A 19,303-nucleotide genomic window follows, 5' to 3' on the forward strand; every position below is an offset into this window, starting at 1 on the left:
AGGAAAAAATCTTAAGAGCAGCCAGAGAGAAAGGTCGGGTTACCCACAAAGGGAAGCCCATCAGACTAACAGCAGACCTCTCGTCAGAAACTCTACAAGCCAGAAGAGAGTGGGGGCCAATATTCAACGTTCTTAAAGAAAAGAATTTTAAACCCAGAATTTCATATCCAGCCAAACTAAGCTTCATCAGTGAAGGAGAAATAAAATCCTTTACAGACAAGCAAATGCTTAGAGATTTTGTCACCACCAGGCCTGCCTTACAAGAGACCCTGAAGGAAGCCCTAAACATGGAAAGGAACAACCGGTACCAGCCATTGCAAAAACATGCCAAAATGTAAAGAACATCGAGGCTAGGAAGAAACTGCATCAACTAACGAGCAAAATAACCAGTTAATATCATAATGACAGGATCAAGTTCACACATAACAATATTAACCTTCAATGTCAATGGACTAAATGCTCCAATTAAAAGACACAGACTGGCAAACTGGATAAAGAGTCAAGACCCATCAGTCTGCTGTATTCAGGAGACCCATCTCACATGCAGAGACATACATAGGCTCAAAATAAAGGGATGGAGGAAGATCTACCAAGCAAATGGAGAACAAAAAAAAGCAGGGGTTGCAATCCTAGTCTCTGATAAAACAGACTTTAAACCATCAAAGATCAAAAGAGACAAAGAAGGCCATTACATAATGGTAAAGGGATCAATTCAACAGGAAGAGCTAACTCTCCTAAATATATATGGACCCAATACAGGAGCACCCAGATTCATAAAGCAAGTCCTTAGAGACCTACAAAGAGACTTAGACTCCCATACAATAATAATGGGAGACTTCAACACTCCACTGTCAACATTAGACAGATCAACGAGACAGAAAGTTAACAAGGATATCCAGGAATTGAACTCATCTCTGCACCAAGCGGACCTAATAGACATCTATAGAACTCTCCACCCGAAATCAACAGAATATACATTCTTCTCAGCACCACATCGCACTTATTCCAAGATTGACCACATAATTGGAAGTAAAGCACTCCTCAGCAAATGTACAAGAACAGAAATTATAACAAACTGTCTCTCAGACCACAGTGCAATCAAACTAGAACTCAGGACTAAGAAACTCAATCAAAACCGCTCAACTACATGGAAACTGAACAACCTGCTCCTGAATGACTACTGGGTACATAACGAAATGAAAGCAGAAATAAAGATGTTCTTCGAAACCAATGAGAACAAAGATACAACATACCAGAATCTCTGGGACACATTTAAAGCAGTGTGTAGAGGGAAATTTATAGCACTAAATGCCCACAAGAGAAAGCAGGAGAGATCTAAAATTGACACTCTAACATCACAATTAAAAGAACTAGAGAGGCAAGAGCAAACACATTCAAAAGCTAGCAGAAGGCAAGAAATAACTAAGATCAGAGCAGAACTGAAGGAGATAGAGACACAAAAAACCCTCCAAAAAATCAATGAATCCAGGAGTTGGTTTTTTGAAAAGATCAACAAAATTGACAGACCGCTAGCAAGACTAATAAAGAAGAAAAGAGAGAGGAATCAAATAGTTGCAATAAAAAATGATAAAGGGGATATCACCACCGACCCCACAGAAATACAAACAACCATCAGAGAATACTATAAATGCCTCTACGCAAATCAACTAGAAAATCTAGAAGAAATGGATAATTTCCTGGACACTTACACTCTCCCAAGACTAAACCAGGAAGAAGTTGAATCCCTGAATAGACCAATAGCAGGCTCTGAAATTGAGGCAAATTAATAGCCTACCCACCAAAAAAAGTCCAGGACCAGATGGATTCACAGCTGAATTCTACCAGAGGTACAAGGAGGAGCTGGTACCATTCCTTCTGAAACTATTTCAATCAATAGAAAAAGAGGGAATCCTCCCTAACTCTTTTTATGAGGCCAACATCATCCTGATACCAAAGCCTGGCAGAGACACAACAAAAAAGAGAATTTTAGACCAATATCCCTGATGAACATCGATGCAAAAATTCTCAATAAAATACTGGCAAACCGGATTCAGCAGCACATCAAAAAGCTTATCCACCATGATCAAGTGGGCTTCATCCCTGGGATGCAAGGCTGGTTCAACATTCGCAAATCAATAAACGTAATCCAGCATATAAACAGAACCAAAGACAAGAACCACATGATTATCTCAATAGATGCAGAAAAGGCTTTTGACAAAATTCAACAGCCCTTTATGCTAAAAACGCTCAATAAATTTGGTATTGATGGAACGTACCTCAAAATAATAAGAGCTATTTATGACAAACCCACAGCTAATATCATACTGAATGGGCAAAAACTGGAAAAATTCCTTTGAAAACTGGCACAAGACAGGGATGCCCTCTCTCACCACTCCTATTCAACAGTGTTGGAAGTTCTGGCTAGGGCAATCAGGCAAGAGAAAGAAATCAAGGGTATCCAGTTAGGAAAAGAAGAAGTCAAATTGTCCCTGTTTGCAGATGACATGATTGTATATTTAGAAAACCCCATGTCTCAGCCCAAAATCTCCTTAAGCTGATAAGCAACTTCAGCAAAGTCTCAGGATACAAAATTAATGTGCAAAAATCACAAGCATTCTTATACACCAGTAACAGACAAGCAGAGAGCCAAATCAGGAATGAACTTCCATTCACAATTGCTTCAAAGAGAATAAAATACCTAGGAATCCAACTTACAAGGGATGTAAAGGACCTCTTCAAGGAGAACTACAAACCACTGCTCAGTGAAATCAAAGAGGACACAAACAAATGGAAGAACATACCATGCTCATGGATAGGAAGAATCAATATCGTGAAAATGGCCATACTGCCCAAGGTTATTTATAGATTCAATGCCATCCCCATCAAGCTACCAATGACTTTCTTCACAGAATTGGAAAAAACGGCTTTAAAGTTCATATGGAACCAAAAAAGAGCCCGCATTGCCAAGACAATCCTAAGTCAAAAGGACAAAGCTGGAGGCGTCACGCTACCTGACTTCAAACTATACTACAAGGCTACAGTAACCAAAACAGCATGGTACTGGTACCACAACAGAGATATAGACCAATGGAACAGAACAGAGTCCTCAGAAATAATACCACACATCTACAGCCATCTGATCTTTGACAAACCTGAGAGAAACAAGAAATGGGGAAAGGATTCCCTATTTAATAAATGGTGCTGGGAAAATTGGCTAGCCATAAGTAGAAAGCTGAAACTGGATCCTTTCCTTACCCCTTATACGAAAATTAATTCAAGATGGATCAGAGACTTAAATGTTAGACCTAATACCATAAAAACCCTAGAAGAAAATCTAGGTAGTACCATTCAGGACATAGGCATGGGCAAGGACTTCATGTCTAAAACACCAAAAGCAACGGCAGCAAAAGCAAAATTGACACATGGGATCTAATTAAACTAAAGAGCTTTTGCACAGCAAAAGAAACTACCATCAGAGTGAACAGGCAACCAAGAGAATGGGAGAAAATTTTTGCAACCTACTCATCTGACAAAGGGCTAATATCCAGAATCTACAAAGAACTCAAACAAATATACAAGAAAAAAACAAACAACCCCATCAAAAAGTGGGGAAAGGATATGAACAGACATTTCTCAAAAGAAGACATCCATACAGCCAACAGACACATGAAAAAATGCTCATCATCACTGGCCATCAGAGAAATGCAAATCAAAACCACAATGAGATACCATCTCACACCAGTTAGAATGGCAATCATTAAGAAGTCAGGAAACAACAGGTGTTGGAGAGGATGTGGAGAAATAGGAACACTTTTACACTGTTGGTGGGATTGTAAATTGGTTCAACCATTATGGAAAACAGTATGGCGATTCCTCAAGGATCTAGAACTAGATGTACCATATGACCCAGCCATCCCACTACTGGGTATATACCCAAAGGATTATAAATTACTCTACTACAAAGACACATGCACACGTATGTTTATTGCGGCACTATTCACAATAGCAAAGACTTGGAATCAACCCAAATGTCCATCTGTGACAGACTGGATTAAGAAAATGTGGCACATATACACCATGGAATACTATGCAGCCATAAAAAAGGATGAGTTTGCGTCCTTTGTAGGGACATGGATGCAGCTGGAATCCATCATTCTTAGCAAACGATCACAAGAAGAGAAAACCAAACACCGCATGTTCTCACTCATAGGTGGGAACTGAACAATGAGATCACTTGGACTCGGGAAGGGGAACATCACACACTGGGGCCTATCATGGGGAGGGGGGAGGAGGGAGGGATTGCATTGGGGAGTTATACATGATATAAACGTCATGCACATGTACCCTAGAACTTAAAGTATAATAAAAAATAAAAATTAAAAAAATAAAAAAAAAAAAAGAATGATACAATGGACTTTAGGGACTCGGGGAAAAGGGTGGAAGGGCAGTGAGAGATAAAAGACTACACATTGGGTACGGTGTACACTGCTTGGGTGATGGGTGCACCAAAATCTCAGAAATCACCACTAAATAACTTATTCATGTAACCAAACACCACCTGCTCCCCTAAAAACCTATTGAAATAAAAAATAAATTAATTTTAAAAAAAGAAGTAGAGAAACTTGATGAGTCTATGGGGTATGCCAGTTAGCCCAGAATATCCATGTATTCTCATCCCTCATTGGTTGAGGGTTCACAGACCTACTGTGCAATAACTGGGGTGGCCGAGGGCAGAGATGAGTCAAACCATCCTGGCCTGTAGTCATTCAGAATTTCCTTTGCAGTGAAGGCTTTGGCTCTCTGGTGGGCATTGACTTGAGACACACAAACAGGCAAAGGAGTTTGCATGTTAAATCACTGTGTAATCATGGAGTGATTTAAAGGAGGTGAATTGTGCTTCTTCTGGGAAGCTCTACTTCTTTTTGGAGTCTCCAAACTAATCACTGTGACCCCACAATGCTGTGTGATGTGGTTCCAGTCTTCTCAGCCACCATTCAGGTAATGGTAGCTCCTCTTCCTGGGACTGAAACATCAGGAACATGCCGTTTCCTTGCATCTTACCAGTTGCCACATCTGCTGAGGCCAGACATTTTCTGAGTGACAAAAACTACCTTATCCTAGATGTGCAGATAATACAGGAACAAACAACATAGAGAGATGCAGTTATGGGCCCATGAAGCAAACCCGTCGTACAGTCCTGAATGGCCTAGAGTTTCCTTTAATTCATCTCTCTCCTTCTTAACAAGAATGTTTTCCAGATATCAAAATCTGCCTCTTTCAGCAAAAAATATCTCTTGTGGGCATTTTCATCTTCCTTCCCCATCTCTACCCTGCCACACACTTCTAAGTGACACACTGCCTTCCCCTTTGAGCCACCAGAGGAGGCTAGATACCTCTTCCAAGTTTCTTTCTCTGACCCTGCCTGGGGCAGCTTCTTCCATGGCAGTTTGAGCAGAAAAATGCTCCCAGAACTTAAGTTTTCATTGAGTTAATATTTTTTTCATTTCCAGCTTTCCATCTGGACTCCTAAATTTTTCCCTTTGCTTGCTAAGATCCTGAAGCCATTCTGACTTTAGGCAAATATTTGTCAAACACCTTCCATAATGTAGTAACTGTGCTAGAAACTTGGAATACAACAGATGGAGACATCCTTCTTGTTTTCCCAACAGAAATAAACTTGAAACACAGTTCAACTCAAATCAGTAGACATTTGTGGAGTATCTACTGTGTGCCAGGTGCTCTTTTAGGGCTGGGGAGAGTATAAGGATGCTTTCAGCTGTGAGCAAAGGCCTCTAACTTAAAGAGGCTCTAAAAAAAAAAGGAAATTTATTACTACACAACAGAAGTAGGGCTATTCCAGACATGGCACACCAGGGCTCTGGCTCCACTTCTCTGAAATTCACTTAACTCTCACATTCTTCACATGTTATGTCATCAGACTACCTCCCCTCCATGATTCCAGGATATTTGCAAAGTTCTGTATGTCACATTCAAGCAAATAATGTCTAAAGCCACAAATGGGACTTCTTTGCTTCATTTATATTTTCAGGAGTAAGGAAAGCTTTCCCAAAAGCTGTCTAGAAATCTTCCCTGCAAATGTCATTGAGCAGAATTGTGTAACAATTCCATGGCCAAAGCAACAACTGGAAGGGAGAGAGGAATTAACATGACTGATTTGGACCAATTACAATGTAATGTGCCCATTCCCAAAAGCACATGGTCATGTGAAAAGTGGTAGATCTCAGTTTGCTGAGGGGGCCAGAGGTCTGGGCAAAATCTCGAGAGCTTGTCAGAAGAAGATGACAGTGGAGTCATGAGATGCACTGGAAGAAATTAAGAAAGAGCCAGAGACGCCCACCGACCAACAGAAGACATGCCCGAGCTGTCCTGGGGTCTAGCGAGCGGCAGATCTACACTTAGATGGATGCAACTTTGAATTAACTGACTAGATTAGTAAAATAAGTCTACCCAGAAGCTAGAAAGAAGGGCACAAACTTAAATTTTGCAGTTGTTTTGTGGATCTTGAAAGACATTGCTATCAAGTAAAGGAAATTGGCATTGTCATGTCTGATAGAAAAGGGGTGGATGATGAATGCCCTACAGTGGGAGCAGTTCCAAATAGATTATTTGCACATAGCAATCACTTCTCCAAATCAGGTACCACTTTCCTCAGGGCACATGAGACCGTATTAAATTTTATTTACTTTTTTTTGCATTTATTTTTCAATTAGTTATGTAAAATACCTTACATAGTCTTTTTTGCCTTATTTCCATCGAGCCTTTAAACTCTAAGCACATTGTAATGCATCTATGTAGGAGTTATATTTGGTTGTGCTATGGTATGAGTATTAATAGAAGGTCCATATTGTTTCAAGCCCTTCTGTAAAATATGAAAAGTGCTCTTAGCATTCTGTATAAAACTGTATTGTTAAATATATGTGTGTCATTTTTTTAAAGGTGAATCCCTAAATAAAATCAGGATTCTTTAAGGCAAGCATAAAGTATGCATATATGTGTGGAAGTCGTACTGAACATTGGTAGGGCAACCAGCAGAGTTAGATAGGAGATTGATGTGGCGCCTTTTTAAATATGATTGGTTATTCCTTATAGTTTCCTATTGCCTGCATATATTTTTCTTTAAGTAAAGTAAAAATTATGACCAATAGTTCTAACATCTGAAGTTTTTCATCAGAAAAAGATTGAAATTTCTTTTGTTATATCTGCTGGTGCTCCTTCATGGTATCATACTTCCTTGTGTGTTGTTATTTTGTGTGCTTCATTATTTTCCAACTTTCATTTATTTGTGTGATTTTTTTTTTGGAGCTCCAGGATGAAGGAGGGCTCCTCCACATAGGATTTGCATTTCTTTCTGTCAGGGACCTGGGAAATTACCAACCCAATATTAAACTGAATTCACAGTTTATTGAGAATTTGGGGCTAGAGATCTCTATGACTTGCATTCAGTTGAAATTTCTCAGGTAAGCATATTCTACCTCTACTTGATAGCCACATTCTCTTGCTATACTAAGCATCAAGGCAACATTTTCAGCAGTCCCCTATACTGGTAGTGGTAGGGAGAATTGGTCTCTGGTTTCCCTTACACTGTAGTGTAAACCTTCAGATTGCTTGTAATGGAGGGTGAGTTGTGCCTCATTACTAGATTCAATAACTTGTGCAAGTCCTAGGTTTTGTCTTGTATCCCCCTCACATTAAAAAGACAAGGAAAACCTACCCCATCATATTGCTATCAACCATCTCATAAAAGTATAGGAGGATGGCTGTTCAAGAAATATTCATTAGAATTTTACCATTTAGCAAAACCCAAATGAAATAGTAGATAAATAGCAATAATCATCAATAACTGCTAACATCACAAAAGAGACAATTAGTATATGCCTCCTAATTAAATGACATATATGTAGTAGTTTCATTTTAAAAAGACCCTGCCTCTGATAAGCCTCTACATCTATTTTCTGGACTGCAGGAAATACAGGGAGCAGCAGAACCTGTTAAATAGCATAACGGGAACAAAATCAGTAAAATTCAGACGGTAGAGAGCTCTACAGGACATAAGATTTCTTCATCTATAGTAAATTATGAAGGGAAAAGAAAGGAATGATGAACCAATAGATAAATAGAGATTTAAGAAAATATCAACCAATTGCAATGTATGGTAGACCTTGTTTGGATCTTGATTCAAACAAACTAATTTTTAAAAACATAAAATAAGAGAGAGAGTAGGAGGGTAGGAGACAGGGGTGTCTATGGAAACAATATGAGTTACCCAAACTCAATGTGGCAGCACCCTTCTGGTTCTGGTTGCCGATCTTCCACAATTTTGGAAAGGAAATGGAGGCAGCAGCCACCAGAGCAATCCACTTGCCAAGCTGCCTTCCTAGAACCAGGACCTGTCCACACGTCCACGGCTGACTTCATAAGTGGGAGCTCTGCAGCTCCTTGGGGTGTTTGGTCAAGACTACAATGAGTTTTGGGGTCAGAAGAAAGCTGAAGAGCACACTGAAGGGGAGAAACGGGGATAGGGTCCACGTGGATCTGGGTGTAGGCTTAAGTGACCCCACCAAAAGAACCTGGCCACCAGAGAGGTGGTCTCTAACTCTTAAACTTTAGAGTTGTTTAAGGTATGGAGCATGGAGACCAAGTCCTTGTTTGCCCAGGTCTACGGATTGTACTGGTTGGAATGAATATCTGTGTGTATATTAAATTGCCAAGGATTAAAACAGGATTAGTGTTCAGGAAGTGACATTGACTTGGGAGTCAATCAGGAAAGTTGTGAAGTTACCTGGAGGTCTGAGCCTCCCAGCCGCATCTAAGAGTAGTGGGTGAAATAACCTGATGAAAGGAGATTTATAGCAGTAGGTTTCAGGGAGGAGGGATGAAGAATGTTCTGGAAGTAGCAATACAGAACAAGGACACTACCTTCCTATCTCCAGACACAAGTGATGCAAGCATTGGAGGGAAAAAGTCAGCCGTCACTTGAGAGGGTTATGGGAGAGTAGCCTCTTAGGAAGGCAAGCCGTACTTCCATGAGAACAAAAAGGTGAAGAGAACACTTGGAGATGAGGTTGAGGATATTGGGCATTTTGCTAATGGTGGACTTTGAAGTCCAGGAGCCATAGTCAGAGAGTTTCAGGAGTTGGATAGGGAGAAGGAGACAGAATACTAGGTGTGCTGAGCCTTATGAGCATTAGAATGTAAGAGATGAGAAAAGCACTTGAGATTTTGGGGCTTCTTGTGGTCACTGATACAAGTAGGCATTAAGGGCTTAACAAGATGGACATTGGTAGACTCAAAATATACTGTTTTGACTCCTGTGGGCCACAGCCTGACACGGGCATGCCCCCACCCCCTGGCTCCCACAGCCACTTCCCTGAAGCATGGCACGGGGAGGGCCTCGCCTCACTGTGACAGCAGCATGGCACAACAAGATCAACTTCATGCTCGGTGCCAAAGCTGATGGCAAGACCATTCTAAAAGGCCTCCAGTCCATTTTCCAGGAGCACGGGATGGTGGAGTCAGTGCACACCTGGCAGGACCATGGCTATTTAGCAATCTACAAATGGAAACACAAAAACAGCATCTTTGCCAATTTGAGAATTTACCTACATGGATTGATGTTGCTGGACCTTCAGAGTTACAAGGATGACTTGCAGGGCAAAGAAGAGATCGACAGCCTTTCGAACAAAGTAGAAAAAAGAATGAAAGAATTGAGTCAAGACAGTACTGGGCTGGTGAAGCCATTACCACCCGTAGTTTGAACAGGGGCCATCAACAGACATTGGTCTACCGCCAGTGGGCACCTGGTTGAATATGACATAGATGAAGTGGTGTATAATGAAGATTCACCTTATTGGAACATTAAAATTCTACACTAGAAGCAATTTGAAAATATTCTCATCCTTAGTAGGGATGTTGATTTGGCAGAGTGATTTGCATATACCTGGGCCATCATGGGCACCAGCAAAGCAGATTGCACTGGCAAAGAGGTACTGATTCTCAGAGGCTGAGATGGGGGCATATTATGTGAAATAGTCAAACTAAAATCAAAGATGGTCACTATGGTAGAGACTGACCAAATGGTGATTGATGGACGTAAGAAATATATGCAAAACACATGTGGTGATGTTGTAGACAATCTGAAAGGAGACTGCTATCAGGCTCTGACAGAAGATTGTATTCCAGTAATGAAGAAGCGCACCAAAGAAAGGAGAGAATTGGATTATGTGACTAATGATTTGACAGCTGTTCCAATATCCACATCTCCAGAACAAGATTCCACGTGGGAGTTTCTCGGACTGATTTTTGACCCCTCAATGAATGTATTGAAACAGGATGGGAAATATTTTACACAGGGAAACTGTGTCAATCTGACAGAAGCCCTGCCACCCTATGAAGAACAGCTTGGGTGCCTGCATTGCCTTGTGGAATTCTCAAAGGAGATCGTCTATGTCCCTTCAAACTTCAAAATTGTGGGTATTTTACACTGTCTAGAAGAAAGCTAAACCTTGAAGATGAATATACCTTAATCACATGTGCTGCAAATGGCCTTTTTCACTTCCATATGCTGTACATGACATTGAAACAAGTCAGGCAATTGATTGTGAATTCCTTGAAGTTTTCTTTTTAATTATTATTTTTAATTTTAAAAAGCAAATGGCAAATGTATATTTTGATGAGCTTAGGGTGTTATTTTTTTGAAAGCCAGCTGAAGGATGGTTTGACAGCACAGCAAAGACTGCCAAATGTCCTAACACCCTAGAATGTGATTTTTGTTACTTTTTATTTCTCCGTGGACTTTTTTTGTTTTGGTTATGATAGACTTTCAATTTGGATTTTTGGAGGAATGAACCTCATTGTTTTGTTCTGGAGGGAAGTTCTTGGTGTTTCTTTCCCCCAGTATTGAGTTACATATTAAAATGTAGTGCTTATAAGAGAGAATTTTAAAAAATGAATAGAAATACTTCGATTAAAATTACAAAAGAGCCAAAAAATAGTTGTGAGTGTTGTGGAAGCTGAGTGTTGGGTTAACAAGAGTAGGTGTCTGCACTTTTCTGTAGACTCCTGATCATGGTAAGGAGAAGTGGAAAGCTGTACAAACTTGGTCCAAGAGTATGGCGCTCTCTTCAGACCTCTGCTGTGGAAGCCAGGTGTAACTGACTTTCCAGAGCATCTTACAAAACCAATTCTCCAAAGCGCAGCCTTTGGAAAACCTTGCCCTGACTACTAAAAGAGGAAGAGTGACTAACATTTATTCTGTACCCATTATGTACTAGGCACTGTGCTTCTTGTGTATATTATAAAATACAACCACTCTAGCATCTGTACTTAGTGTGAATTATTTTTATCAAAACCACTTTGCTGATGTGAAAACAGATCTCTCATGCTCATTAGGTGTCTTTCACAGCTTGTTTTTTAGCATCACAAGAAGATACTCTGCATTGAAGAACAAAAGTCCTGATGTGTAGGAGGGCAATGACTTTAGAGCACTGAGATTCTGTGGGGATTGGGGGGTGTACCCCTTTTCCCTCCATCTGCTTCTACAAGTGTTTTCAGAGGAGAGAAAGCATTTCATTATAATGACGGTGTGAATAAAACTAGTCTGAGTGCTGGATCCAAGGGTCCTGGGACCAAGATGTGTGCCAGGCAGGACCCTAGAACCAGAACTGGTTTAGAGGGCAAGTCCAGGAACCAGGGCACAGCATCATCATGACAAAATGTTTCCTATCCTCCAAAGACAATGTTAAAATAGCCTTTTCCAGTGCAACCTGGTCTTAAAAGGGATGTTTCCTGCAAACACACAATCAGGGATTTTCCTAAAGGAGCTGTTACCTTCAAATGCATCAAGACACAAAAATCCAGAGGTAGAAAAATCAATCCACTTAAAATATATATATATATATCTTCCATGGACAAGATAGGAGAATGATTTAAGGACGATACAGCATAGCATAAAGAACGTTGATCGCTTTTAAGGTTTGTTTCATGGTTTTCTGAATTTCTGTCACTTGGAGAAACAATCCATTATTCAGCAACAGTTTGGAGGAGGTTCTCAAAAAGGTACCCGTTTGAGAACTCAGTGAATTGCCAGCACATTTTGCAGTTGGAAGCTCAAATTTTTATAAATAACATGTGGGGAATCCATATAGGATTTGTTATTTTTAAATTTCACAATTGTATTTCCAATGCTAGATTCATAGGCACTTCCTTGTCATAGTAGCAGCACATTAATTTTAGCCTAAATAATTATTTAAATTATTTAACTATTTAAATAATTATTTTACTAAGAAGAATCCACGAAATGAAAATGAGCACGTTCACTAATTTTCATGTTGCCTGACCATCTCATAGCACCGCCTACGGTCACAGACTGCAAAGCCTCTCACCAGAACAAGAAAGACCGAGCAAGGAAGTGTAGGTTCAACAGCATATGAGAACCATAACTTACAGTTCCAGAGTGTCTGAACCAGAAGGGAGAGAAAATGAGAGGCCAAGAGTTGTCTCCATTTTCTTCTCTTCACAGTATCCTGCATAGGGCACAAATCGAATTGGAAAGCCCAAGTTAACAACACTGCTCTGGGCGAACGGCCTGGCTCCACCGGCTCCTCCGTGCAGGAGGCTCCAGCCTGGGGATGCCTGATAGCTCTCCTTCCCTGGCGCCTGCGTTATACATGTAACATTTATATTTCTATCCACACAGCGTTCGTTCAGCCATCCATTCAATCACCCAGGCATATTTACACGTATGGAACACATTCGCGGAGAGATGTGTGTGTTTGAGTTCCAACCACTGCAGCCCGTACTGGCGCCGCGCTTTGTCTCGCTTTGGGTCACCACCACAAGAGCCACGATTTCGGGGAAGGCACACGCCTGTGTGACCGCTTCCCACTCCACATGGGTTCCGTGAGAGCACGGAGCTGGAGGAGTCAGGGACGTGGGGATGCCCTACTTCCCGCAGCATCCAGATGGCAGGGTCCGCGTCGGAAGACCTGGGAGGGCGACACCCTCCGATGGTGCCGCTGGGTGGGTGCGCCAGGCCTGGGTGTGGCCTCGCGGAGCGAGTTTCTTTCCACCGCTTTGAAACAGTGAAGCTCGAGTTGGGGTCTCCTGCACGCCAAAGGGAGACATGTTTGTTTCTGACAACACAAAATTCTCTCTCTCTCTCTCTCTCTCTCTCTCTCTCTCTCTCTCTCTCTCTCTCTCTCTCTCTCTCTCTCCCCCTCCCTCCCTCCCTCCCTCCTCCCTCCCTCCCTCTCTCCCTCTCTGTCATATTTGGTTGTTTCCCCCCTAAGGGGCCACTTTCAATGTCTGCCTGCGAGCCCAGCTGTCTGGCCCTATCTAGCATTGGGGAGACACTAGACTTAACCTAGAGAAGTTTTATTCTGCTTGCTCTTGCTGTGCCCAAGTTTCCTCTGGACTTGTCTGCCAGCGTCGGGGTGGGGGCTGGGGGAAATAGGCAACCTAGCTCTGCCTGGTTGCTCCCTGGAAGCCAATTTGAAGTAACAAGTCAGTCCCAGGCCCAGAAATAGAATACAAACCCTCTTTTTGTCCGATGCTGACAGAGTCCAGCAGTCAGAAATCCCTGGCGTCTCACGCTGGACCTGACCCGGGGCGCCGCCAACTGCGCAACGCACAGTCACAGTTGGTGACTAATTAAGGACTGCCGCCCCCCTCCTTCACTTGCTACAAACTCAGAGCCCTGACTTCTCCAGAAGTACCTACCACTTGCAAGTGGCTCTCCTTCCCCGCCCCCTGCCCCAGTCCCGCACCTCAGCAGCGCTTCACCACCGCGACTTGCCGGAGCACCGCGAGTGGCGCGCGGCGCCCGCCTCCCCCGCGCGCCGTGACACCCTGCGCACCGCTGGTACTCTCGCCACGCCGCCGCCCGGCACTGCAGCACCGGGGGGAGGAGGGAAGCGGAGGAGGGGAGGAGGACCGCAGCGTGCAAGCCAGGAGTCACTTTCCCGCCCCTCCTCTCGCCGCTGACACGCTCAGAGGAGTCACCACTCTGCGCGCTGCAGGCGAGAGTGGCAGACGGAGGCGGCCCGGGGAAGCGAGCCGGAGCGGCGCCCGCACGGAGGCGGCTGCAGTGCTGACACCACTCAGGGAAAGGGTCTCCGACGGCTGGAGCGGTGAGTCGGGGAGGCGAAGCGGGCATCCGCAGGGAGACTTTCCCCGGCTGCTGGGTTTCTCTTCCCGACCGGTGGCCGGGCGCTGCAGCCTGGGGAAGTTTTTGCAACCTTTCAGAAGCGCAACTTTGCCCCGCCTGCCCCGGAGGAAGCGGCTGCAGGTGCCCGCTGCTGGGTAGGCGCCTTTGTTGAGGAGGGACCGGGAAAGTCGGGGTAAAATAGATGCAGTGGCCCCCGGGTTCGCTAGGGTAGGTCTGGGGACTGGGTCGCACTTTCTCTGGGATTCCCAGGGGAGGTGGGTGGGCAGCAGAGGCGATGCAGGGGCCGGGTCTGCAGCGACCGCCACGCTCTTTTTTGCTTGTGTGGTTTGACGGGCAGGGTACCTGGACCTATACCTTCATAGCAGCCTTAGACTCAACTTTTCGGCGGGGATCCCTCTGCAGACGTGCGGGTGGCAGGAGAGCAGAGGCAGCTGCAGTAAGTGCCGAGAGAGCCTGAAAGAAATACCATGAATTTTCAAACTCTCCCACATACATTCCCGAAGCCCCTGTCTAGCGTCTAAGCGAGAGCAAGAGAGGGCTGGAGAGCAGGAGAGCCCGCGGGGCTGAGGCTCTTTGTCAGCCGCCTGCACTTCCTACACAACGCCTTCATTCAGCAAAAACCTATTGGGCGCCTACTGTGCGCCAGGCGAGGCGAAGCAGACCCAAGGCTGTGAAGCTCAGAGAGGAAAGGGACCGATCCCAGTAAATAAGCTACCGAGGTAATCTTAGATGGCGATGAGGGTAGTGAAGGCCATTAGCCGACCCTATGACCCTTTCTCTTAGTGGGCTTCTTCCCCTCCGCCTGGGTTCTAGAACTGGGAAGACTTTTCTCCAGAGCGTCGCGGGGAGCGCCCCGGCTGGGTCCAGGGGGACTGCGGAATACGGGGATGAACTTGGCTTGGGGCAGCCAGCACCCCGCGACAGATGAACAATCGGGAGCAGATCTGTGGGCGTGCGGGGACCTTAGGCGGCGCGCGGGGGCGGAGGGGGAGGGGCTGAGTCACGGGGGCTGGAGGTGCCGCCTGGACGGCCTGAGCTGGGGGCGCTCGCGTCACCTGCTACGTGTGCCAGTGATGCAAATGCAGACCCGCGAGGGGCGGGCGGGGGTGGCGGGTGGGGGCAGGCGACGGAGACTCCGTCTGGGAGCGCGCGTGTGTGCGTCAAAGGCTCTAGGTTGATGGATGCCCCGCGGCGCGCCTGGCGCGGACAGCGGCCCCCCGGCGGGGCCGCGGGGGGCGGGCGGACTGCGGCGGCGCGGGGCGGCGAGGAAAGCCTCGCACGGCCCGGGCGGGCTGGCAGGCGGCTCCGCAGTGCGCCGCAGTGCTGGGAAGGCGCCGCAGCTACCGGGCACTCCCCGGGGTACCGAGGAGATGGGGCGTCTTTTAAGGCTCCGAGACCAGGATGCCCTGATGGTATCCTCTCCCACTGAACCTACTCCTTTCATACTTAGCTGACTGTTAGCGCAGTAGCTTCCGTTTAATTCTTATCCTTAATTCTGAAGAATGTGGCATTGATCTCTTAGGCGTTCACTCATTTTCCATGGCAAGTTCCGAAAGACCTCGTGCTCGTGGGCAAGTTTTCATGTGAACGCCTAGATGTTGAGGTTCGTGAGGTTCTGTAGTGCCAACCCGTTGCGCCACCATTCTTCAGGATTTTTGGCAGGAGGCCTGGCCTCTAAGTGAGGTTTAAGAATGTCTTAAAAAACAATGTGCCGCATTCCTCTTTCACAGCATAAAATACGCGTTAAAAACACTACTGATAATGCATTTTCTGGTGGAAAATAATAAATCAAATCCACAGTCCATTCTATTCTTTCTTTAAAGACCACTTTCTGGAAATCCAATGACAAAGTTTTTCTACTGGCTTTACTGAAGGAGCCCAAATCTTCAGTGTGTAGGCAAAATGAATGAAAGGGGGCTGGGTTGGGAAAGAAGAAAGGAAGGGAGGGAGGAAGAAAAGCAGTTATCAAGGAACCCGGAAACACAGATGCTAGTCACCATTTCCCCAAATATTGTGTTATGTCACCTTGGGCAGGTTACTTACCCTCTTGGGTTCATCTTCCACCTTTGAGAAATGTAAAAAATAGCTTATATAGCTTTTATGTACCTTACAGGGTTGTTTTGAAGACAAAAGAGATAATCTCAGAGAGCTTTGGCTTTGGAAATACAAATTCTCTATGAATGGAAAATATTAGCAAAGCCCCTACACACACACACACACATACACACACACGCACAAACAACTTTATCTTTTAAAAAATTCTAGAGACCTTTCCCAGCATTGTTTTTTTAAATGAAATTTGGCCCTCGATGTGAGCTAATGCAGACAATAGACTTTTCCTAACAGTCTAATATACAATCAAATGCCATTAGCTGCTGACTCTCTGGAGAAGGAAAAAAAGAAGCTCTGGATCACATTTGAGTGTTTTGTTCATGTAGTGGAGAAATGAGATTTATTTTTCATGACCCAATGACAGTGAAAGTAGCTTCTCTGATCTGAGCAGTAGACTGGCCTAAGAGCTTGTAGTAAAAATCCTATTCATTATTAACCCTATCATATTCCTTAAGTGTGGAAATGCTTCAAATAATAGGATCCAGTTCCCAATCTCCAGGAGATTATGGCAAAGGCATCATAATGTGCAATATATCATGTGACGACAAGTACCCGAAAGCCCATTTCCTATAATTAGGAGTGTTAGCTCTTATTCTTAAGTAAACTTGATGACATACTGTATGAATAAAAGCATGTGATTTGTCAAAATGCCTCCTTAACCAGCCCACTGTTGTTATTCATATTACTCCATATAATGCTAGATTTCTGTGAGTAGTGAAAGCAAAATGTCTCTTATTCTGTGCAGCTGTATCAGGGGAAAACCTTCAATTCACCAGCGTATTCTTGGTTCCATGTTGGTGAAGTTCGTATTTGACCGTGGTTCACAGCATACATATTATTCTCCATTTAAACACAAACTCATCATTTCAATGAAGTCTGTTTGTAAATCCAGGAAAGGCAGCCCCTGGCAGGTGTATATAGTTTTGATGCAACATTGCCACATTGTTTTTGCTTTTGCTTTGCTTTTTCAATCTCTGCACAGTTGAGCAACCAGTGTAAAATGTTGCAGTGGTTTGAATTTGGAGGTTTTTTCTTTATTTGAGACAGCTGAGAATAACAATGGGAGTGAAGTTACGATTTTAATTGTTGCTAGAAATATGTCTTAATGGGATACTAAAACACAATTTTATTTTATCACAACCCCTCCTAATTAGGGACAGCAGTAGTATTTGCACTTCAGGATGGCTTCCCTATTGAGAAGAGTTGAACAAAATTAAATAAATGGACAGGATGTATTGGATGATTTGGTCCTTTCTAGTTCCAATGTTCTTTCTCTCCAGGAAATAGAGAAATGTATGATGAGTTATATTTTAAGTTTGAACTTTGCTTATAAGTAGTATAGAAAATGTGTTTTTAAAAATTAACTCAGGTTAAAATTTTACATGAAGCTATAGGCTCTGTTTTTGTAGATAAATGGTCCATTAGATTTTGTATTATGCCATTAGATGTATGAATTAAAATAATTTTAGGGATCAAATTTGAAAAATAATTCCTGCTTAATATAAAGAAAATACTCAGATCAATTTAGTATGACATTTAAAATATTTTCTGTTGATGACCTAATGCGCATTATGCTTGCTACATCTTTTCCCATAGATAGTGTATAATACAAATGATTAAGACTGGACACTATAGGGATGGCCTTCAGTCTTCTGACAACCTTGGACCCTCTTACAAGTCAAGAGTACAGTGAGATTTATGACAGGTGAAACCAAGAGCTTTCTCTTATCATTTTCCACTATTTGCAAATCCTAGAATCCTAGAGTAGCCAAATAGAGTGATTCTCAAATAGTTGTGTATGTCATATTTTCCTGGGGAACTTGTTTAAGTGGGAATTTCTGAGTCCCATTCTAGACATTCTAAGTTAATGGTTCCATGGTTGGGCCCAGAATGTGCTGTTTATCAAGCTCTGCCAAGTGAGTTGGATGGTATCATTAGGGGAACCACATATGCAGATGCACTTGAACTATTTCTAGATAGCATAGGAAGAACCAGAATGCATGGACTTTCTACGCTATGTTTTCCTCTTTAATATTTACCAAGTATCTGCTGGAAGCCCTCAGTGAAATACCATTCCGTTTTGCGAGACAGATGTAAAGAAGACTAACTTCTTTGGTAAAAGTCATAGGAGTGAGTGGCATGGGTGGTTGGGAACAACTCCATGGAGACAGTTACATATTTGGTATCAAAGAAGGGAAGGGCATTGGCAGAAGGAACATTGTAATGACAGGTCAGTTGAGTGCAATAAAGGCTGAACACCTTTGCATGGCCTTCAGAGCCCTAGGTGGTCTGGCATCTGCTCACTTCTGCAACCTCATTTTGCATGAGCCCCAAACCACTTCCATCCCCAGCAACCTTCAATCATCAGTCTCCTTCTGCGACCTGCCCCAACTTACCTCTACCATATTAACTCCTTATGCTCTTCAGATTTCAATCCAGCCTCTAAGCCTCTGTTGTGAGGTTACTTTTAATACAGTGCACTTTTCCTCATAAAGTTATCAGAGAAAATATAAGATGCTCAGTTAAATTTGAATTTAGATAAACAAAATTTTTAAGTATAAATATGTCTCAAATATTGCATGGGACATTGTCCTAGTCCTTCCAGCTGCTATAACAAAATATTTTAGACTGGGTAATTTATAAACAATGGAAATTTATTGCTCACAATTCTGGAGGCTGGGAATTCCAAGATTAAGTTCCCAGAAGATTTGGTGTCTGGCCAAGGCCTGTTCCTCATAAATGTCCTCGCATGGAAGGGGCAAGGCACCTCCCTTCAACCTCTTTGATAAGGGCACTAATCCCATTCATGAGGGTGGCACCTTCATGACTTATTTCCCAAAAGGCCTCACCTCTTAATACTATCACATTGGGGATTAAGTTCCAACATATGAATTTGAGAGGGACACCAGCTTTCAGACCATGGCAGACATACTTACACTGAAACATTATTTGTTGTTTATCGAAAACTTAAAATTATCTGAGTGTCCTATATTTTTATTTGCCAAA

General features: G+C 43.3%; 1 protein-coding gene and 1 pseudogene across 1 annotated transcript in view; both read left to right on the forward strand.

Moving 5' to 3' along the window:
• The first annotated feature begins 9,395 nt into the window (after positions 1-9,395).
• LOC117066072 lies at positions 9,396-10,527 on the forward strand (annotated as a pseudogene).
• A 3,279-nt stretch (positions 10,528-13,806) lies between these two features.
• Positions 13,807-19,303, forward strand: part of LOC117065280 (synaptic vesicle glycoprotein 2C-like) — a 54,138-nt gene continuing 48,641 nt past the window's right edge. Inside the window, exon 1 of the mRNA XM_033179906.1 lies at positions 13,807-14,147. The gene's annotated coding sequence lies outside the window, so the exon portion shown is untranslated. The remainder of the gene's footprint in view (positions 14,148-19,303) is intronic.

Source organism: Trachypithecus francoisi, unplaced genomic scaffold (assembly GCF_009764315.1).
Source record: "Trachypithecus francoisi isolate TF-2019V2 unplaced genomic scaffold, Tfra_2.0 Lachesis_group2, whole genome shotgun sequence".
In the NCBI taxonomy this organism is placed as follows: Eukaryota; Metazoa; Chordata; class Mammalia; order Primates; family Cercopithecidae; genus Trachypithecus; species Trachypithecus francoisi.